The 23,546-nt window shown below is 46.9% G+C and overlaps 1 protein-coding gene across 1 annotated transcript in view; it reads left to right on the forward strand.

Moving 5' to 3' along the window:
* Positions 1-12,891: 12,891 nt before the first annotated feature.
* The window catches only part of LATS2 (large tumor suppressor kinase 2), a 94,528-nt gene continuing 83,873 nt past the window's right edge, over positions 12,892-23,546 (forward strand). The window contains 1 exon segment of the mRNA XM_017548176.2: positions 12,892-13,181. The gene's annotated coding sequence lies outside the window, so the exon portion shown is untranslated.

Below are 23,546 nucleotides of genomic sequence, written 5' to 3' on the forward strand. Positions count from 1 at the left end.
GGAGTTTCACTCTTGTTACCCAGGCTGGAGTGCAATGGCGCGATCTCGGCTCACCGCAACCTCCGCCTCCTGGGTTCAGGCAATTCTCCTGCCTCAACCTCCTCAGTAGCTGGGATTACAGGCACACACAACCATGCCCAGCTAATGTTTTTGTATTTTTAGTAGAGACGGGGTTTCACCATGTTGACCAGGATGGTATCGATCTGTTGACCTCGTGATCCAACCGCATCGGCCTCCCAAAGTGCTGGGATTACAGGCTTGAGCCACCGCGCCCGGCCCAAAACCTTTTTTTTTAAGAAAATTAAATGCCAATTTATTTAGCTCCGGGGCGATGTTCCATGGTCCCGGGGAAAGGGGCCAGGGAAGTCCTACCTGACTTCCTGAGGCGTGGGGTTTTAGAGCGAGTGAGGATGTCCTGATTGGCTATGAGGGAACAGGACGTGGATGGGGCAAGCTGCCATTGGTAGGTAGGTAGGATTTCCAGTGAGTGAGCTGCCCAGGGGGAGTGGGACCTGGACAGGGCAAAATGCTGTTGGGCAGGTTTTGGCAGGGCTTCTTTTAAATTTTGGTGGGATTTTCCAACGGCGGGCTAGGTGCCAAGTGCAGAGCTTGATGCCCAGCGTGGAGTGGTGATGTAGCTTTCAAGCGCGGAGAGGGATGGGCATGTCCAAGCTCCCGGCGAGGCAACCGGCCTTACATTTCAACCCTTTTGATGATATAGGACGCTGCTTCTTTCTGGCTACTTCCTGCTGAATAGGGGCGGAGTTGGGGGGAGGGGTCAGTCGGCTGGTGCCTCGGTTGGGAGTCGGACACAGGGGTGAAGCAGCATCTAGTTTACGGCCACCCTGGAAATTTCTTTCATGTGGGCCTGTAAAAACGTGAGGAAAAAAGGGGCTAGCAGAAGACAAATTACGATAATGGGAGTGATGATAGGGGTTAGCCAGGTAAGCATGGGGGATTGCCACCACTTGTGAGACGAAGCTGGTGCATTCTGTTTCTTTCGGAGGTCTTCTTGGAGGTGATAGAGAGTGTTGACGTTCTCTTCTACAAGGCCTGTTTCATTGATATAGTAGCAGCACTGTTCCTGAAGAAACGGACAGGTACCTCCTTTTTCCGCCATTAGTAGGTCAAGGGCCTGTCGGTTTTGGAGAGTTACCTGGGCCAGTGACGTGATTTGTTGCTGGATGGAGGCCAGGGAGGTGCTGATGCTTCAATGGCCACGCGGAGCTTGTCTTCCAGTTGAGCGGCTGAAGTGACACTGTAGCCCAGGGCGCTGCTTCCTATTCCAGCCGCTGCTAGAGAGGATGCTAAGGAGAGGCCAACCACTATTGGGAGGAAGACAGCTCCTTTGCTTCAGTGATTAGGGGAGGGTGCAATGAGGGATAGGAGCTCGGCTTGTCTGTACACTTTTAGCTGCAGGACCAAAGTGACAGGCACACAAGGGAAGGGAAACGGGGCATTAATCACTTTGGTTAGGGTCCCATTACCCAAAAGTATCCTCCTGGAGGCACGTAAAGGGAGAGTTTTACTTTTACTGTGGTGTTGCAGCTGGGGCTGGAGCTGCTGGCCATCCCATAGCAGAGAGAGAGATTTTGAGAGTATACTTTGAACAAGGGGATACCTGTTAAGGTGGTGCCAGGTATAATCTTCATAGACTTTACCGGACACTCCTGCATCCCAACGGCTATGCCAGGGGTCGCGGATGTTGAGGGCTAAGGAACCATTGCTGAAGCGAGTGAGCATGTGACTGGGATGGCTTGGAGGCTGTGGCTTGTGAATAACACAAGAGCTGTATGGGCACCCCCGTAGGTGGTGTTCCACCAATGACAGTAGTCCTTGGTTTGGTCATAGAGAAAACACAGCCTGTGCCAAAAGTGAAACCCATGATCGCAACCAGATACAGCGCTTTTACCGTGTGGGATGAGGATGGAGACGGTAGACTGACAGCCGCCTGTCTGGCAGTTTGCCTGTGCAAAATAATGGGTCCTGGTGCTGGGGCCCTCAGTCCAGGATTCCTGGGCTACAAAGATCCTGGTTTGAGCTCTCGAAGGAGAACGCTGTCTCCTGGTTGGAGAGGCGTCACTGAGCAGGGGTCTTCCGGTCCTGGAACAACAGGGAGGGCGCAGTCCGCGTGCTCCCTAAGCAGGTGGCGGAGAAGAGAGAGGAAGGGAAGGTAGGAAGCCAGTGGGGGCGGTTTTACAGGGAGATTGTGAGAAACCAGGAAAGGCTGGCCGTACAGCAATTCGAAGGGGCTAAGGCCCGTTGGCCCCCGTGGGGTGGCCCGGACCCGGGCCAGGGCAAGAGGTAGGAGTGTGGGCCAAGAGAGTTTTACCTCAATAGCAAGTTTGGCCAAATGGTCTTTGAGGCTGCCATGGGCCCGTTCAACTTTACCCGACGACTGAGGATGGTAAGGGATGTGCAGTTCCCAGGAGACGTTGAGGGACTTGGCGACTAGCTGGACTACTTGGGCCGTAAGTGCGGGACCGTTGTCCAACTGGATGGTGGCAGGTAGGCCGAAGCGAGGGATGATTTCTTGAGTAAGGAGGGAGGCCACCGTGTCTGCTGTCTCCCGGGAGGGGGGAAAGGCTTCAATCCAACCTGAAAATGTATCTACAAAAGCTAGGAGGTAGCGGAGCTTTTGCGCGTGGGCATATGAGTGAAGTCAGTTTGCCAGTCTTGGGTCGGTAGGTTGCCACGCATTTGGTGAGTGGGAAACTGTGGCCTTAACCCTCCCTGAGACGAGACCTTAGAGCAAGTAACGCATGCCTTGTGTACCTGCTCAATTGTTTGTTGCAGACCTGGTGAGAAAAAGAGGGGCTGTACAAAGCAGTGTAACGCCTCAGGCCCTATATGTAAGGATTGGTGGATTTCAGCAATAATTTTAGGGGCCTGTTCCCAGGGAAGGGCGATTCTGTTATTTAGGAAGTGCCAGCCCTGATTAGATTCTGTTCCCCCCTTTAGTATAAGGGCCTGTTCTCTGATGGTGAGTAAACAGGCTGTGTGCCTGTGGTAAGGAAGAGAACAGGGGCAGGGGTTAACTTCGCGTTAGTTAAAGATCTTAGTTAAAGTTCCTAAAGCAAGTGTTACCAATGTTTACTACAAACTTTTGATTAAAAGTTTAAATAGAAGGCTTTGAAGCATATAGAATTAAAACTTCACCTTTTTTTTTTTTTTTTTTTTTCTGACAGTTATTTTTTAATTTTTTTTTTTTTTTTTTTTTTTTTTTTTTTTTTTTTTTTTTTTTTTTTTTTTTTTTTTTTTTTTTTTTTTTTTTTTTTTTTTGGGAATTTTTTTTTTTTTTTTTTGAGATGGAGTCTCGTTCTGTTGCCCAGGCTGAAGTGCAATGGCACAGTCTTGGCTAACTGTAACCTCTGCCTCCCAGGTTCAAATGATTCTCCTGCCTCAGCCTCCTGAGTAGCTGTGATTACGGGTGCCCACCACCACGCCTGGCTAAGTTTTTGTATTTCAGCAGAGACGGGGTTTCACCAGGCTGGCCAGTCTAGAACTCCTGATCTTGTGATCTGCCTGCCTCAGCCACCCGAAGTGCTGGGATTACGGGTCTGGGATTTTTCTTTTAATTATAGGCAAAGCAGCATTCTGCTCATTTCTGCAAATGAAATGGAAGTTGCAGCCAACAACTGTAAACATAATGAGAAGTAAATAAATAGTTGGTGTTGCTGCCGTAGCTCACTCAGCAGAAAGAGTAAGGTTTCTGGGTATGTGCTAAGGAAAAAAATAATTGTTTTAGCAATTCTTCTCTCACTAACATGTCAACATAAGAATTCTTTAAATGCAGAATGTGATTTGTATCTTCATAGCGTTTCTTTGAGCTTTTCTGGGAATGAATCTTCTCAAATTATTGAGCAATTCTGACTTATGCAACCACATAGTACTTTATTACTCATCTGAGAAGCAGAGTGGCTATTTGGAGAATGAAGCTACACTTGGAGTCTCCAAAGGTGGCTGGAAAGGGAGGGCTGCGGTACCGGTCAGGTGGTTGCCCTGGAAAGTTGCTGGAACCCTGGGCATTCCGTAATTACGCATTAGAGGCTACTGCTGTATTTTCCTGGAGATTCAGTTTTCCAAAATAGCTAAAAGCAAAGCAATTAGAAAAAAATTAAAATCAGAAGAAAATGTACAGTCTCATGATTTTAACATTGGAAAACATGCATAAGAATTGAAATTTAATACTGAGGATTTTCTCCTCTGGTATCTAAATTGTTTTCATAATTGTACAAAATGAGAATCTGTAATGTTTACGATGGTTAAGATGGTAAATTTTATGTAATGGATATTTTACCACAGATTAAAAAATAAAATACAATTTAAATTAAGAAAGAAAGCTGGACATGGTGGCTCATGCCTGTAATCCCAGTACTTTGGGAGGCTGACATGGGCAGATCACGAGGTCGGGAGTTTGAGACAAGCCTGGCCAACATGGTGAAACCTGTTTCTACTAAAAATAAAAAAATTAGCCAAGCGTGGTGGTGGGCACCTATAGTCCCAGCTACTCAGGAGGCTGAGGGAGGAGAATTGCTTGAATACAGGAGGTGGAGGTTGCAGTGGGCCTAGATCACGCCACTGCACTCCAGCCTGGGCAACAGAGTGAGACTCCTTCTCAAAAAACAATAATAACATGCCCTGGGCGAGGTGGCTCATGCCTGTAATCCTAACACATTGGGAGGCGGAAATCACCTGAGTCTGGGAATTCAAGACCAGCCTGGGCAACATGGTGAAACTATGTCTCTACTAAAAATATAAAAATTAACCAGGCATGGTGGCACAGGCCTGTGGTTCCAGGTACTCGGTAGGCTGAGGCAGGAGAATTGCTTGAACCTGGGAGGCAGAGGATATAGTGAGCTGAGACTGCACCACTGTGCTCCAGCCTGGGCAATAGAGTGAGACTCTGTCTCAAACAAACAAACAATAATAATACACAGGCTGGCTGCGGTGGCTCATGCCTGTAATCCCAGCACTTTGGGAGGCTGAGGCGGGTGGATCACCTGAGGTCAGCAGTTCGAGACCAGCCTGGCCAACATGGTGAAATTCCATCTCTACCCATAATGCAAAAATTAGCTAGGTGTGGTGGCGCACACCTGTGATCCCAGCTATTCCGGAGGCTGAGGCAGGAGAATCGCTTGAACCCAGAAGGCAGAGGTTGCAGTAAGCCAAGATCGTGCCACTGCACTACAGCCTGGGTGACGGAGTGAGACTCCATCTCAGGTAACAATAATAACATGCCCTGGGCGAGGTGGCTCATGCCTGTAATCCTAACACATTGGGAGGCGGAAATCACCTGAGTCTGGGAATTCAAGACCAGCCTGGACAACATAGGGAAACACCATTTTTCTTTTCTATTTTTTTTTTTTTTTAAGAAAGTGATTTATTTAGACAGAGAGAGAAACAGGAGAAGGAAAGAGAAAGAAACAGCTAACTCTCACACTGAGTGAGAGAATCCAGAAAGATGGAATGCGGGAGAGGAAAGCAGCTTCCACACTGAGCGGAAGGGAACAGAGAGAGACGGAGTTTAAGAGGAGAAGAGAGGCTTCCACGAAGGGAGTGTTCGTGGAAGGGGATCCAAACATGGAGTCCCACGAAACACCATTTTTACAAAAAATACAAAAATTAGCCAGGCATGGTGGCATGCGTCTGTAGTCCCAGCTACTGGGGAGACTGAGGTAGGAGGATCCCTTGAGCCTGGGAGGTTGAGGCTGCAGTGAGTCGTGATTGCGTTGCTACACTCCAGCCTGGGTGACAGAGCCAGACCCTGTCTCAAAAAAACAAAAACAAACAAAATAATAACACTCCACGTTTCCATAAATCTGACTTCCAATATTATAAACTCTGTGGAATACGTCTAGGAACTGAGAGAGCAAAAGGTCTTTTGATCGTTGAAATAGCTGTCAGAAAGTTCTAGTTCTCTGCATAGAAAAATAGGTTTTAGGGATAAGAAGTTCTATTAGTTTTTTTTATTTTTTTATTTTTGAGACGGAGTTTCACTCATGTTACCCAGGCTGGAGTGCAATGGCGCGATGTCGGCTCACCGCAACCTCCACCTCCTGGGTTCAGGCAATTCTCCTGCCTCAAGCCTCCTGAGTAGCTGGGATTACAGGCACACGCCACCATGCCCAGCTAATTTTTCGTATTTTTAGTAGAGACGGGGTTTCACCATGTTGACCAGGATAGTCTCAATCTCTTGACCTCGTGATCCACCTGCCTCGGCCTCCCAAAGTGCTGGGATTACAGGCGTGAGCCACCGCGCCCGGCCTAGTTTTTATTTTACATATAATTTTAATAAGCTAAGCAATGTTTCTTTGTTAATAGCATATCAAAAGTTGAAAATTAATAAGGTATGATATATTACTGAAGGCTGGACTCTTAATAGCAGAGAAAAACACAGATTACCTAACAGAGTCAAAATAACTCTAAAGGAAGAACCAACTGAGGAAAAAGATTTTCCTTCTACATTCACACTGAACACTCAACATACTTCTGGTCACCAAAGTGTGTGAGTTTTTCCCCTCACATACCAACTGGGTGTCTTGGAATAATTCAGTTCAATTCTGATACTATCTACCTGGAATTAGTGCAGACCCAACAGGTTAAGGGCTCAGTCCTAGAAAATTGTCCCCATTCGGGATGCCAATAGTAGGCTGTCACCTATACTGCTGATCAACTGGCTGTAAATCACTTTCACTACCCCTTCTCAGGTTTTATTAGTTTGCTGGGATGACTTATAAAACTCATGGAGGCTGGGCGCAGTGGCTCACGCCTGCAATCCCAACACTTTGGGAGGCCAAGGCTGGCACGTCACTTGAGGTCAGGAGTTTGAGACCAGCCTGGCCAACATGGTGAAACCCCATCTCTACTGAAAAAAATTTTTTTTAAAAATTACCTGGGCATAATGGTGCATGCCTGTAATCCCAACTACTTGGGAGTTTGAGGCAGGAGAATCACTTGAACTTGGGAGGCAAGGTTGCAGTGAGCTGAGATCATACCATTGCTCTCCAGCCTGGGTGACGGAGCAAGGCTGTGTCTCAAAAAATAAATAAATAAATAAATAATAAAACTCATGGAAACATCTGCATTTCCAGGTTAACACTATAAAGGATACAGATGAACAGAAGAGATACATAGGTGGAGGTCTGGAAGAGTCCTAAGTGCTGGACCTTCTGTCCCTATGGAGCTGGAATTTGCCACCTTCCCAGCATGCAGATGTATTCATCAACCCAGAAGCTCCCGAACACCGCAGTTCAGGGATTTTTATGGAGGCTTTGTGATGTTGGCATGATTGATTAACTCAGTCGCCAGCCCCTCCTTCTCTTCCTGGAGGGTGGGAGATGGGGCTGAAAAGTTCCAAGAGTCTGAAAGTTTCAAGAGTCTAATCAGGAAATTCGGAGGGACTCAGGAGCTCTGGGACAGGAATTGGGGTCAAAGACCAAATGTTAGAACAGAAGGTTCCCCTAGCACCCATACCTACAAGGGTTTTAAAAGCTTGGACTCAGGAACTGAAGGCACAGACTAATAGACATACATATATGTATTTCATAATAACTAACAACAACAATTCCTCAAAACACAAAGCCTGGTGCAGGGGCTCACACCTGTAATCCCAACACTCAAGACCAGCCTGGGCAACAAGGCAGAAATCCATCTCTACAAAAAATACAAAAAACTAGCCTGGTGTGAGGGCACACGCGTATGGTCTCCTCCACCCAATAAAAAACAAACAGACCAAATCCTGCCCCTCAAAACTGTCAAATTGAATGTACTAAGTGCGCTATTTTTTTGCAGGGGGGGGACAGGGCCTGTGTCACCTAGACTGCAGTGCAGTAGCAGCAATCATGGCTCACTGTAGCCTTAGCCTCCTGAATAGCTGGGACCACAGTCATGTGCCACTATGGCTGGCTAATTTCTTTTGTATTTTTTGTAGAGACAGTGTTTTGCCATGTTGCCCAGGCTGGTCTTGAACTCCTAGGCTCAAGTGATCCTCCCACCTCAGCCTCTCAAAGTGTTGGGATTATAGGTGTGAGTCACCACCTGGCCTTGGATTTTACCATTAAAATGTTCTTTACATATAGATTTTGAGGGAGAATATCTTCTCTGTTCTTAAGGAATGTATAATTTAGTTAAGGACATAAAGTACTATATATGGATGTAAAACAACCCTAAAACAAATGAAACAAGCCAATGTAGCATAACTTTTTCCTGATTGGGCCTTGCACGATCTGATCCTACTCTACTTTTACGCTACTGCCCATAGAGAACATTCTCCTGTAGTTAGGCAGAATTTATTTTATTTTTACTTTTTGAGATAGAGTCTGGCTCTGTCACCAGGCTTGAATGCAGTGGTGCAATCTTGGCTCACTGAAACCTCCACCTCCCAGGCTCAAGCGATTCTCATGCCTCAGCCTCCCGAGTAGCTGGGATTACAGGCATGAACCACCATGCCCAGCTAATTTTTGTATTTTTAGTAGAGACAGGGTTTTGCCATGTTGTCCAGGCTGGTCTCAAACTCCTGGCCTCAAGTGACCTGCCTGCCTTGGCCTCCCAAAGTGCTGGGATTTACAGGTGTGAGCCACTGCACCCGGCCATAGGTGATATCTGTAGGAGTGTCAGGGAGAGAAACCCTACACTATCCTGGCTTCACAACTGCAGAGGCCTCACCAGAAAGTGGATTCTCTGTGTCTGCTAGGCCTGGATTCCTCTGCTTTGGTTGAGGCTGGAGACACAAGTCTTTGAGCTCCCCTCTTCCTCACTCCACAAAGTCCTTTCCTCTTTCAGAGGAAGTATAAGGGAGTTAATGTGCTTTGTTTCCTTAATTATGAGTAAGTTGTAATCATGGCTTCTTGAGATTACCTAGAGAGGGCATTATAATTCAGTGTTTCCAAGCTCTGGAGTTAGATCTATGAAGGTCTGAATCTCTGCTCTTTGATCTTGGCCAGGTTACTTGAGCTGTCTGCATTTCAGTATCCTCTTTTATAAAATGGGGTGAATAACATGGTCATTCTGAGAATTAAATAATACACAAATCTAGAGCAATATCTGGTATAAAATAAGGACACACAGACACACACACACACACACAGATACACATACACTACGTTATTCAGTTAATTTATGCACTGCAATTTTGTCACTACTGTCGGCTCTGTGCTCAGCTGGTCTTGTGTTGCTCTTTTTCTCCTCTTCTCAGCTACATTATGTAGATGTAATTATTTAGCTGATTAATTTTAAGACATTTTCTGGACCAGGCATGGTGGCTGAAGCCTGTAATCCCAGCACTTTGGGAGGCTGAGGCGGGCAGATTACCTGAGCTCAGGAGTTCGAGACCAGCCTGGCCAACGTGGTGAAACCCCATCTCTACTAAAAATACAAAAATTAGCTGGGCATGGTGGTGCGTGCCTGTAATCACAGCTACTTGGGAGGCTGATGCAGGAGAATTGCTTGAACTCAGGAGGCGGAGGTTGCAGTGAGCTAAGATCACACCACTGCACTGCAGCCTGGGCAACAGAGCAAGACTCTGTCTCAAAAAAAAAAAAAAAAAAAAAAGAATTCTGTTGTTAACTATCCTACTATAGAAGTATCAGGAATTATAAGACAAAAATCACCCAGAATCACTATAATACATCCAGAGACTACCACTTTTAACATTTGGCTATATAATTCTCTGGGCTTTAAAAATATTTTAAAAAATATGTATGTGTAGCCAGTGGGAGGGGAAAAAATAAAATAAAATATATATGTGTATATAGTTTATTGTATATACATATAAAATAAACTTACATTGCTGTTTTTTCTTTTTTTTTTTAAGTAGAGATGGGATCTTACTCTGTTGACCAGGCTGGTCTTGAACTCCTGGCCTCAAGTGATCCACCCATCTCAGCTTCCCTAAGTGCTGGGATTACAGGCATGAGCCACCAGGCCCTGTATGTTGTTTTTCTTGAAAACCTCTATAAGTTCCACCAGGGGATAAATCTTGCGGTTTTGCTCACCATGTTATCCCATGTATGGTTTATCTTAGCACATGGCTCATAGCAGGTACCAATAACAAAACAAAACAGAAAAAAAAAAATAAGCCAAACACACAACAACAAACAAAAATGAGAAGGAATGAATGACTCCATGTTAATAAACACAAATCACTAATCACAACATTCTTCCATGTGAGTGTGTCAGTTTTCCCAACCAAGCCCCTATCTTGGAAACTTACCTGTTTCCAATTTGTCTCTAGCCTCAAATATATGTATACACACACACACACACACACACACACACTCACACATATATATAAATTTTTACTGTTTTTTTTTTTTTAAAGGCACAAGGAATAATACAACACACATTATTGAACCCAACCTCCCAGAACCAGCAAATTTTAAGATTTTGAGTTTTTTTTTTAAATAAAAGAAAGCATTGTAAAGTTGAAGTCTTCATTTTTTTCCCTCTGCTCAATTTGCCTCCTTCGCTCTACATAAGCAACAGCTGTCATGAATTTGGTGTGTGATATTGCGTTCTATGTCTATACTTACATAAAGTATATGATCAGTTTAGGTTCTTTGGGATTTTGTCTATTTATAAATATGGTATCAGCTTATATATAGTTCTGCAACTTGCTTTTTTTCACTCTACACTGCTTTTGATTCTATCATCATTTATTCTTTGACAACTATAGAGCTAGTTCATTAACTTAGCTACTGTATATGTTCCATTGTTTGGATATCTACCTTTTATTTTCCTACCCCTCGACCGGACATTTGAAGTTTTTCTCAATTTTTCACTATTGCAAACAATGCTGAAATAATCATTGTAACTTCAACTTTTTTTTCTTTTATTTTCAAGATGGGGTTTCATCATGTTGGCCAGCTGGTCTCGAACTCCTGATCTCAGGTGATCCACCTGCCTCGGCCTCCCAAAGTGCTGGGATTATAGGTGTGAGCCACCACACCCAACCATCACATCAACTTTTTTTTTTTTTTTTGAGACAGAGCTTCACTCTTGTTGCATAGGCGGGAGTGTAATGGCATGATCTCGGCTCATTGCAACTTCTGCCTCCTGGGTTCAAGCGCTTCTTCTGCCTCAGCCTCCCAAGTAGCTGGGATTACGGGCATGCGTTACCACACCCGGCTAATTTTTTGTATTTTTAGAAGAGATGGGGTTTCTCCATGTTGATTAGGTTGGTCTCGAACTCTGGACCTCAGATGATCTGCTTGCCTAGGCCTCCCAAAGTGCTGGGATTACAAGGGTGAGCCACCGCGCCCAGCCATAACTTTAACATTTCAATTAGGTATTTTATGCACAAATTTTAAAGTGCATTAAATTTATTTTACAATATTTTTCATTCCACAAGTGTTTTTAAATTTACGTTTACATCTTTGAAGACAGAGCAGGGGCAGGATTTTACATACACAACAAAAAAGATTAGCAGCCTCGTGGCTTGGGGTTGGGGTGGAGAAAGCATAGTCAGTTTAAGAGTGAAAAGAGGCCGGGCACGGTGACTTACGCTTGTAATCCAAGCACTTTGGGAGGCTGAGGCAGGCGGATCACGAGGTCAAGAGTTCAAGACCATTCTGGCCAACACGGTGAAACCCTGTCTTTACTAAAAATACGAAAACTGGCTGGGCATGGTGGCACGCGCCTGCAGTCCCAGCTATTCCAGAGGCTAGGCAGGAGAATCACTTGAACCTGGGAGGCGGAGTTTGCAGTGAGCCCAGATTGCGCCACTGCACTCCAGCTTGGGCTACAGAGCGAGACTGTCTCAAAAAACAAACAAAAAAAAAGTGCACACATAATGACTTTATTAGTTTACCATGAGAGTAAAATTTAAAAATTTCACGAGTTTATCAATTAAAGAGTAAATCGAGTTGACTTTAAAAAAGTATATTGACTCTCAGCATCACTTGCCACAGACGTAGGTGGTGGGAATTGTAATGTTAGAGCCAGAAGTAGATTAAGGATTTGGCTTCCAGTCTATTATTTCTACTCTGAATCTTTACATAATCCCTGCTTCTGTCCCTGTACCAGATCCACAGTCCTCAAATGGATAGATAGTGGAGCTGTTAAAAGCCCACGACCTCACTTGCTGGTATACAGTACTATTCCCTACACTATAAAGCACTTCTCGGAAACAAAGTATACACGGGGAGGAGAGGTCGATTAAATTAAATCAGATCAAATCTGGGTGTGCATCAGACGCTCTTTTATTTTAAAATTGAGATGGAGTTTCGCTCTTCTTGCCTAGGCTGGAGTGCAATTGTGCAATCTCGGCTCACTGCAACCTCTGTCTCCCAGGTTGGAGCGATTCTCCTGCCTCGGCCTCCCGAGCAGCTGGGATTATAGGCATGCACCACCACGCCTGGCTAATTTTGTATTTTTAGTAGAAATGGGGTTACTCCATGTTGGTCAGGCTGGTCTTGAACTCCCGACCGCAGGTGATTTACCCGCCTCAGCCTCTCAAAGCGCTGGGATTACAGGCGTGGGCCACCATGCCCGGCAGACGTTCTTCTTAATTGCTTGATTCCACTGTCTCAATAGCCGTCTGTCTTTTTCTGCCGCTATTCTTAGTGTCCATCCACTAGTTGGTAACTTGGTGGCTCCTTCAGGCTTGCCAACTTTTCTTTTTTTTCCACCAAGACTAGTATGAGATGCTTAAGAACAGTGGCTTTGACGACTGTTACGAACTTTTAATACAAGTGCAGTGGAGAGGACAGATACTCAAGTTTGGGGGCGGAAAGCACAGAGTCAAATAGGTCCGAGAGGCCCCCGGCGAGCTATCACAGGGCAGCAGGGAGGCCGCGGGCAGGTGGCGGCCGAGGCCCGAGGCAGGAAGCACGGCCGGGCCGGGCCGGGCGGGGCGGAGCGGCCGCCGAGGAGCAGGGGCCGCAGGCGCCCCGCCCGGGCTGGTATGCGGCCGAGAGTGACGCGGAAGGCGGGGTCACGTGACGCCCGTGGAATGCCAACAATGTAGCGAATGTCCCACTTGGGTCTGCGCTTTGGAACCGCGGCGTGAGCGCCCCGGGAAGATGGAGCAGCCGCCGTCCACGCCACCGCCGCCGCCCGGGGCTCCCCCGTCCCTGCGGGGCCAGCAGCAGCTCCAGCCACCAGTGCCCGGTCTCCTGGCGCGCGAGGCCCGGGAGCCGCGGGCCAGGACGCCCCCGAGGGTGTAGACCGCGCCCCACGAGGTGAGGGGGCCGGGGGCGGGGGTCGGGGCGGCAGCCGAGAGGGTGGCCGGCGTTTCCGCGAGGCGGTCGAGCCCTGCAGCTCCGCGCGCTCACCGTGGGACCGAGGCTCCGGGAAGGGCGCCCGGCGGGGCGGCCGAGGAAGTTTGTCCTGACGGAGCCCTGCGCCCTGCCCCCACGGTCCGCGCCCGCCCGGAGCCGCCCCCGCCCGGCGGCGCGTCGTCTCGGCCGTGCGGAGCCCGCGGAGCCGGTTCCGGAGGAGCCGGGGAAGTTGGAGGCCGGCGTCGGGCGGGGGCCGCGGGGCTGCGACGCTTTGTTGTGCGGCGGCGGGGGCAGCCAGGATCCTGGCGGGGCAGGGGCGGCGCGGGCCGGGGGCGGCGCCCCAGATCCGAAGGGGCCGTAGCGCGGGGCGCGCCTCCGCTTCCGCTGTCCCCAGACGCCCAGCCGGGCGCCCCTGACGGCCCCGAGACCCCGCGTCCGGCCGCGCCGCTGTCCCACGGAGCCGGCGTCGTCCTCCGGGCCGCACCATCGTCCCACGGGCTAATCAGTCCCTCAGGGCCCGCCCCGGCTGCCCCCGCCGGCCGCCCCGTCGTCCCGCGAGCCGACAGCCCCACGGCCGTGCCCCGCCGAGGCCGCGCCGCCCCTCAGCTCCTGGTGGCTGTGCCGCCTCACCCACAGCTGCGCGGTTCCCACCCAGTCCCCCGCGGCCGCTCCGCCGCCCGTCAGCCCCTCAGCCCCTCAGAGGCCGCCGCACCACTGGGGCGCCGATCCTCCCGGGCCGTGGGCTGCCGGGCCCTGCTCGGCGTCTCCCGGCCGGCGGCCGCGCCGACGCTGCGAGTTTGCTAGTGGCCTTGGCGGGACGCGGCCCGAGCCGCGGGCGCTTTCGTGGCCAGACGAGCGGCGGCCGTTGCATAACACGCCATTCCCGTGCCCTAGTTTAGCCACGTGTGGGGGGCTTGGCTTTCGCTGCTGATGCAAGCTCACCTGCATGCAGCTCCTTAGCGGGACTCCGGAGATGGGGATTCTGACATCGTTCCCTTCTTGCCATCACTTCCTCCAGCCCAGCTCCAGAACTTCTGGGACCTTTCCCTCGGGGATGGAGTGCGGCCTGGAGCAAACCCGTTTGTGGAGTCCGAGTTTCCAGTGTCCCGGGGGCTTGAGGGCACGGGGGTGGGGTGGGGGCGAGGCGACGAATGGACCCCGAGAAGGTAAAACCCACCCGACCGGGGCTCCAGGCAGCTGGCAACAGGGTCCCGGGTGAGCTCGGCGGCTGGGAGGCTAATCTGAGGCCTTTTGATGAGAAGTGCTGTTTTGCCAGGATCACCTTGAAAGAACTTAACTTGCAGGTTTCGTTGACAAATATTTTGTTGTTTTTTGTTTGTTTGTTTTTGAGACAGGATCTCACTGTCTCCCAGGCCGGAGGGCAGTGGTGCGATCTCCGCTCACTGCAGCCTCTGCCTCGCAGGTTCAAGTGATTCTCCTGCTTCAGCCTCCCGCGAGGCTAGGACTACAGGCCCGTGCCACCAGCCCAGCCAATTTTGTGTTTCTAGTAGAGACCGGGTTTCGCTGTGTTGGCTAGACTGGTTTTGAAGTCCAGACCTCAGGTGATCCGCCCGCCTCGGTCTCCCATAGTGCTGGGATTGCAGGTGTGAGCCATCGCGCCCCACCTGAGGACAATTTTGAACAAGAACTTTTATTTTCACGCTTCTCTGGCATGGATATGTGTTTTTAATGTAATAGCATTAAAAAAATATTTCACCTTAACTATGAAGCCGTAGAGTATACATACATTTGGCCAGTAAATAATTCAGATTAATAGCTGAACAGCTCTTTTCACAAAGTATTCAATAAATATGTACATTTTAAAGGAAAGTTTGCCCATATTTTAATAAGAAACATATATACTGAAATTTGAATGGCAAATCACAAAATGTGTGTGATCTTACACAAATGTTCTGCTTAAAATTTTAACTTAGAAGATGAGGGGCCTTTCCTTAATCATGGAAAAAGTAAGTCAGTGCTGATTATTAGGAAATTTGTAGTAAGTCTCGCTGTATATTTTTAGTAAGCTGCTTTGTATATTTTTAAGATTTTTTTTTCTTCTGTAACTGTTGTAATAAGGTAGTAACAGAAAAAATACTCCAAAACGACAATGTATAAATTTTTTACTATGTCTATTTAACTGTAATTATCAAGATATGTTATTCAGCCACTCACAAAATTTTGTCTCATTATGCGGGTATAGAAGGCACTGTTTAATGAGTATACCAGCATTCCTTTGAAAATGAGTTTGTGAACATTTAATAACTCTCCAAATCTCAGGCAGTTTAAGGTATCTGAGCAGAGGCTAGCCTGTCTTGCAAAATTATTACGGTGAATTACTAGAGTCATACAATTATATAACTGGAAGGGATTTTTCTGGCTTCTCCACTGAGTCTGAAATAGTTTAAGTGTAAATTGGAGCTGTACATGTTCCTTAGCAAATCACAGGATTGATGGGAGGGGTTTTCCTTTGGTGGGAGGGGAATGCTTTTACAATAAGATTCCTTGTTATTTTAAATGCTGTGTTGTAAATAGCCAGCCCTGGGCTGCTATGCTCCACAGAGGGGTGGGGTAGCGTGGGGGTTGAAGCTGATAAATTGACCATAAACACAGAGGAAGGATTTCTGGAAGCTGGGGGTAAGGGAGAGGTGTTCTCTTTTGTATTGGAAAAACCATACCAACACCATTTTTGAAAAGCTGCTTTTATATTTTATTTTCTAATTAAAATCATGTGAAACTTCTAAACAGTATTTCTTACTGACTTTTTAAAAACGGTAGGCATGAAGAAATAACAGAGGATAAATTCAAATGTATTTACTCTGTCTTGGCTAAATCTGTTCTAAAAAGTGCTAAAATGTTCTGATGAACAGAAAGAAGGGATAAGGCTTGATTGAAGTGACTGACTTCCAGCTGTAAACATTCTCTGAATCTTCTTTCTTTTAAAAAGTCTATTGCTTAGTAATTCCTCTGGAAGGAATTGGACTTCAAATTGCACAAGTCCAGGGGCACTGTTCCCATTGTATGCTAGGTCGATGCTGCTCTCTGTGATGGCCTTTATTACTTAGAGTGACCTGCGAGGGCCTCTGAGGGTGAGGGAAGCCCTGCTTGGGCTATTAGTTTCACTTAGCTGTTCACTTAGTATTTTTAAGGCTAATGTTACGTGATTATTAGTTTTATTTTGAAAGTATGAAAAAAGCAGGGTAATATTGGAAATAAAGCCATTGGTTATGATGTTAAAATTAGAATGGAAATTTGGCATTGTTTAATGTTTGCCCTTCACCCTGGGAAGACTATTGGTTATCATCTAGACCATGTCAGGTTAATTGTGACAAGTGTTTTAAGTTAATTCACAAATACTTTTTGTTTGTGGGACAACATTTGACATACATGGGAACTTTTCTGGGAGAAAAGTGAAAAAAATCCCATATTTTGTAGCCATGGTTTATATTGCTTGTTAACACTGATTGTTACAATCTTGTGGCATAGTTTATATCCTATACCCCCTCGATCAGTTAGGATGGTAAGGATCTTAAGAATGTAAGCTGGATTTTGAAAGGAGTGGACCTCTGTTTGGAATAGTCAGCCCCTCTGCCTGTAGGCAGTTATCTTGAGCAGGAATGCTAAGGGCCAGTGTGATTCATTACTAGGTAACTCCATCATCCTTCTTCAAGAGTCTCACTCATGTTTTTCATTAAGTGTACGTGGACAGCACCTGCCCCCTCCCCAACATTTTTTGGTTGTTTTGTTCATCTTTCTATTCCACATTTGAGCCTTTTCAGAGGAAGTTCCAGACTCCAAGAATAGCTTCACAATTTCTCCATCAAATTATAGCCCTTCAGCCTTTCTAATTTTGGTGAAATGTCCCTTTTTCTAAGATACTTTTTCCAAATGATCTCAACACCTTTCTGAAGAATTGCCCTCCTCCATGGAAATAGGCAGGGATTCTTTGGACAGTCACAGTATTTATTACATCAGTCCGTAGCAATGATTCTCAAATGGGAGGGGTGTTGCAACTCCCTAGCTGGAGCATATCCAAAACCTGGAGGGGTGCAGAGGAGGCAAGGCTTTCACAACAATTGAGAACCCCTTCTGGGCTATGGAATTGAATATAAGGTGGCCCATCCTGTTGAGTTGCTTGCTACTAGGAATGCTCCAAAGAACTAATTATGATGTATCTGCAACTTGGTCACTCCGTTGGGATAACTTGATACAGACTTCCATAGCTCAATTTTTAAATGCCATTTATATTTGCATAATGTATATCATACAAGTATCATGTACAAAGCTGTCTAATAGAGAATGCGATGGTGTCTTTTTCCCCTAGACTGTAAGCTTATGTAGAAGTGAGACCCTGGCAGGGCATTGTGGCTCGTACCTGTAATTCCAGCACTTTGGGAGGCTGAGGCAGATGGATCACTTGAGTCTAGGAATTTGAGAATAGCCTGGGTGACATGGCGAAACACCATCTCTATTAAAAATACAAAAAATTAGCTAGGCATGGTGACTTGCGCCTGAGGACCTGGCCACGTAGGAGGCTGAGATGGGAGCATTACCTGAGCCCGGGAGGTTGAGGCTGCAATGAGCCGAGATCTTGCCACTGCACTCCAGCCTGGGCAACCAGAGTGAGACTTTGTCTCAAAAAAAAAAAAAAAAAAAGTGATACCCTATTCTCCCTGGGTGAAACCTCATAGAGTACAGTGCTGAGCACACATATGGCATTGCCAAACCCTCCAAGGCCTTGTGATGATGCTGCTATTGGAGAGTGGGAATTCTTCTAAAGTGTGTTTTCCTGGATCCCTAGTGGAATGCAATCACTGCCTTCCTCAAAGACCCTCATTATGAGAGGTAGCCCTTGGCCTGTGGCTTCCTGGCCTGGACTGTGCTGGAGTGGTACATCCACATAGTGGTTTATGATTGTGACATTTAGCATCTGGCTGGAGGCCTGGTCCGTCTGCCTGATTTAGTTTCAGCTTTGCTAGTTAATTATAGTAGGGATATGATTTAAATAATAGCTGGAATTTTAGGTCTAAGAAATCCTGCTTCAGAAAATGCCAACGTTTGTCATTAGTGCAAGTCCCATGAGACATTGGTTTGGTTGGTTCCTTGGTTGCTGCTTGATGTGTGTTTGGCAGCCAGTGCGGGTTTGTGAAGCACTAGGAGAAATTAGAATAAAAATTCTTGAACATCTGATAGCATTTTCCAGGATTGGATTGAGGGTTGGAATTGGGTTTGGTGGGACCAGATTAAAGGCATGCTTAAAATTTTGCCCTCACATTGTTTACACAAGCCACCTATATTAAGCATGGGATTTAGTATTTGCCTCAGCTCTGGATTTAGAGAATGAGGTGTTTTTGTTTTGTGAGTTGTTACAGTTTTAAAATTCCAATGTTTGTAGTTTCTTACTGAAAGTGTGTTTATTTATTTATTTATTTATTTATTTTTTTGAGACGGAGTTTCGCTCTTATTACCCAGGCTGGAGTGCAATGGCGCGATCTCGGCTCACCGCAACCTCCGCCTCCTGGGTTCAGGCAATTCTCCTGCCTCAGCCTCCTGAGTAGCTGGGATTACAGGCACGCACCACCATGCCCAGCTAATTTTTTGTAGTTTTAGTAGAGACGGGGTTTCACCATGTTGACCAGGACGGTCTCGATCTCTTGACCTCGTGATCCACCCGCCTCGGCCTCCCAAAGTGCTGGGATTACAGGCTTGAGCCACCGCGCCCGGCGAAAGTGTGTTTAAATTAATTGGTGATGCCAAAGAAATTTCCAAAGTTAGATTTACTTTGCTTGATACCCCCATTTTTTTTTAAGTCCACATCCATGAGGGTCATATTTATAAAACCCTTGATGAAGGAAAATTTCTCATATGTGAAGTCTCATTAAAATGGTATACTAGTATGTCAGAGTTGTTCCAGCTGCAATCTTGACTGATGAGTATTCTCATGAAAATTCTTTCAAAAGTTCATAATTTGGGGCCGGGCGCGGTGGCTCAAGCCTGTAATCCCAGCACTTTGGGAGGCCGAGGCGGGTGGATCAAGAGGTCAAGAGATCGAGACCATCCTGGTCAACATGGTGAAACCCCCTCTCTACTAAAAATATAAAAAATCAGCTGGGCATGGTGGCACGTGCCTGTAGTCCCAGTTACTCGGGAGGCTGAGGCAGGAGAATTGCCTGAACCCAGGAGGCGGAGGTTGCGGTGAGCCGAGGTCGTGCCATTGCACTCCAGCCTGGGTAACAAGAGCGAAACTCTGTCTCAAAAAAAAAAAAAAAAAAAACTTCATAATTTGGCCATGAAATCAACTTTCTTCAAATACACAGCTTAAAATACAGTCTCAAGCTGAAAAAATACTTTCATTCTTTATTAAACTGAAGGAAAGTTTCATCCTTTCTAAAGTATTCAGGCAGGAACACAGTTTATCTGTAGGTACTGTTTTTCATGTTCACTTAACACTGGGACAGCCCCTGTGGTATTCCTGGACCAGTGCCTCACTATGGTGGGAGATGGGGAGAAAATCAGAACAGGATGTGGGGGTCCTCCCCCTTCCTCCATACCAAACAAAACCAGGTGGTAGGTTTAGCGGTATCAGTGAATAATCCTCTCAACCTTTCTGTATGTTTGAAATTTTTCATAAGCAGATGTTGAAGGGGAAATGGAAAAAGAAAGAAAAACCAGGACCCCTGATTTGGCTTCTGTTTAAGGGCATAGCCACTTAGTATTTCTTAGCTTAGGCATAGATGTCGACATAGAAATGTCCAGACTTGCCTACCCGGGTTGCTTTTATGATTTGAATGTGTGTGGGACCCACAGGTGCTTAACATCCCCAGTGTCTCCAGGAGCGCGACTCTGCTGTGAGTGTCTGTGTGGTTGGTGGAGGGCCAGTAGGGTGGGGAAGTGCAGCTGCCCTGGGGTTTGGGCTTAGACGAGGAGACTTTGCCCTACTATATCCTACCCAGTCCCTAGGTCCAGTCTTCTCATTGTGTAGCTATGTTTGTTTGTTTGTTTTTTTGAGATGGAGTCTTGCTCTGTTGCCTAGGCTGGGGTGCAGTGGAATTATCTTGCCTCACTGCAACCTCCACCTCCTAGGTTCAAGCGATTTCTGGCTAATTTTTGTATTTTTAGTAGAGACAGGGTTTCGCCATGTTGGCCAGGCTTGTCTTAAACTCCGGACCTCAAGTGATCCGCCTACCTAGGCCTCCCAAAGTGCTAGGATTACAGGTGTGAGCCAACACTCCCAGCCATGTAACTGTGTTTAAAAAGGGAGCTGTTGTTCAAACATGAGTTTGCTAAATAGGAATAGTTAGGAAACCTTTTCCCTCATTTTCTAAAATTGAGGTAAAACATACAGAATATTTTAACCATTTGTAAGTATACGGTTCAGTTAAGTGGCGTTAAATGCATCATTACTGCAAGTATCACCACTGTGTATACGTAAGACTTTTTTTTTTTATCATCCCAAACAGAAACTGTACCCATTGAATAAAAAGTCCCTATTCCCCTTGCTCCTGGTAATCTCTCTTCTTTCTGTCTCTATGAATTTATCTACTGGAGGTAATTCACATAACTGGAATCATAGAATATTTCCATTTTCTGTCTGGGTTATTTCACTGAGCATAGTGTCCTCGAGGTTCATCTTTATGGTTGCCTATGACAGAATTTCCCTACTTTTTATAGCTGAATAATATGCCATGGTCCTGCGACTTTTGTTCTGTGTAAACCAACCTTGGGCACATTTCATTTAAACCTGCATGTTAAACTTCAGAGAAGGTGCTGCTGTTGATTGAAGCTTCATTCTCCTTGTCACCTCCCAAGACCTTTGGGGTGGCACTGGCAGGTTTATCCTCATTGTGGAACTGAGGAAACAGACTCCATGCTGAGTGACTACCTGTGTCTTTCAACAGATGCTGCATGGGCCTGTGTGCGCATGCCAGGGAATAGATGGGGATAAACGAAACAGGATGCCCCTCATGGTGCTGTCAGGTTCTTCAAGAGGAAGCACACCAGCCAGTGATGGTGCTGAGGGAACGGCTGGGAGGGAGCATGCCGCCCCTTAGATTCGGGAAGTCAGGAAGGTCCTTCTGTGAGAGGGGTTCCAGGCTGAGGTTTTGGAGTAGGAGTGAGCCAGGCAGGCGGGGTGGGTTGGGTTGGGTTTAGCTGAGAGAAAGGTTTTGCAAGTTGGGGAGGACAGGAAGATTGGTGCCTTTGACATGCACAGGATCTGGCTTTTGAGCCACAGTCAGCATCCAGCGGCTCAGAACTGAGCAGCCAGACGCCTGGCTGCAGGCACATTTCAGAGAGGAGTGAGTCAAGCTTCTCTCCTTTGTGCTTTTCCGCCTTTACTGCTGAAAGGAAGCTACTTTAACTTTCTATGCATCATTGTTGAACACTGAGAGGAGTCACTCGACTGGGCGCGGTGGCCCTCGCCTGTTATATCAGCACTTTGGGAGGCTGAGGCCGGTGGATCACTTGAGGTCAGGAGTTCAAGACCAGCCTGGGCAACAGGGTGAAACCACTTCTCTGCTAAAAATACAAAAATTAGCCGGGTGCTTTGGTGCACGCCCATAATCCCAGCTACTCGGGTGGCTGAAGTACAAGAATGCTTGAACCTGGGAGGCAGACATTGCAATGAGCTGAGATTGGGCCACTGCACTCCAGCCTAGGTGACAAAGTGAGATTCTGTCTCCAAAAAAATAAAATAAAAAATAAAAAGGAGTCACTGGGAACAAGCATGAAATACCTGTTTCTATGTTCAGTTTGGTAATTTTCCCGTGGTCTTATCTCCTGACCTCATTAAACCTTTTTTTGTTTAACTTATTATAAATCCTTAATTAGTAATGGTGAGAATTGATGAGTTTATCATGCATTACAGATTGAGCCTGCTGTCACACACAGCACCACTGTGATCCTCAGGGTAACCCTGTCAGGTAGACAGCAGTGGGGTGTTGGACCCTTGGTTCTGTGCAGGAGCTTGAAACTCAGCAAGGTTAAGTGACAGGCTCAGACTGCACGCTCAGTGCCAGAGCTGGGGAAGGACCCAGGCCCCCTACCTCCAGCCACTTCTTTTTTTTGAGATAGAGTCTTGCTCAGTTGCCAGGCTGGAGTGCAGTGGTGCGATCTCAGCTCACTGCAACCTTCACCTCCCAAGTTCAAGCGATTCTCCTACCTCAGCTTCCAGAGTAGCTGGGACTACAGGTGTGCGTCACCGTGCCCAGCTAATACTTGTATTTTTAGTAGAGATGGGGTTTCACCATGTTGGCCAGAATGGTCTCAATCTCTTGACCTCGTGCACCTGCCTCTGCCTCCCAAAGCGCTGGGATTAGAGGCGTGAGCCACCATGTCTGGCCCCAGCCACTTCTTTAGCACTGAACACCCAGCTCTCAGTGAGCTTCCCTGCCCTGTGCTTTATTTTTTTTTGAGACAGAGTCTTGCTCTTTTGCCCAGGCTGGAGTGCAGTGGCATGATCTTGGCTCACCACGACCTCCCCTCCCAGGTTCAAGTGATTTTCCTCCCTCAGCCTCCTGAGTAGGTGGAACTACAGGTGTGCGCCACCATGCCTGGCTAATTTTTGTATTTTTAGTAGAGACGGGGTCTCACTATGTTGGCCAGGCTGGTCTCGAACTCCTGACCTTGTGATTCACCCACTTTGGCCTCCCAAAATGTTGGGATTACAGGTGTAAGCCACCACACCCAGCCCACCACCCTGTGCTTTTTAGACAGGGTCTTGCTCTGACTCCCAGGCTGGAGTGCAGTAGAGTGACCTTGGCTCACTGCAGCCTCTACCTCCTGGGTTCAAGTGATTCTCCAACCTCAGCCTCCTGAGTAGCTGGGACCATACGTGTGCCTTCTCCATACCTGACTAATTATTTAATTATTTTTAGAAACACTGTCTTCCTGTGTTGCCCAGGTTGGTCTCCATCTCATGGGCTCAAGCAGTCCTCCCACCTTGGCTTCCCAAAGTGCTAGGATGACATGTGTGAGCCACTGGACCCAGCCTGCCCTGTGCTTTTTCGCCCTTGGTTACTGCCCTCCTCCTCCACCACTGATGCTGCTCTCCTGGTGGGCCCCATTGTCTAGATAAGTGAGGTTTCCCAGCTCAGAGAATGGCAGTGGCACTGGCCCCATTTTTCAAACCAGAAACTTGGACTTTTCTTTCATATCAGTCCTTTCCAGTGAACATTACTTAATCTGATGCGTTCTACCTCTTAGTGCTATTGAATGTACCCACTTTTCTCTATCCTCTAACTACTAGCTGTTTCAGATCCCCATAATTCTTTGCTCAGCCTTTCATTGTGATGCATGGTATACTTTATTTAAGTAGTTGATTTTCTC

This window comes from Cebus imitator, unplaced genomic scaffold, assembly GCF_001604975.1.
Source record: "Cebus imitator isolate Cc_AM_T3 unplaced genomic scaffold, Cebus_imitator-1.0 Scaffold204, whole genome shotgun sequence".
Classification (NCBI taxonomy): Eukaryota; Metazoa; Chordata; class Mammalia; order Primates; family Cebidae; genus Cebus; species Cebus imitator.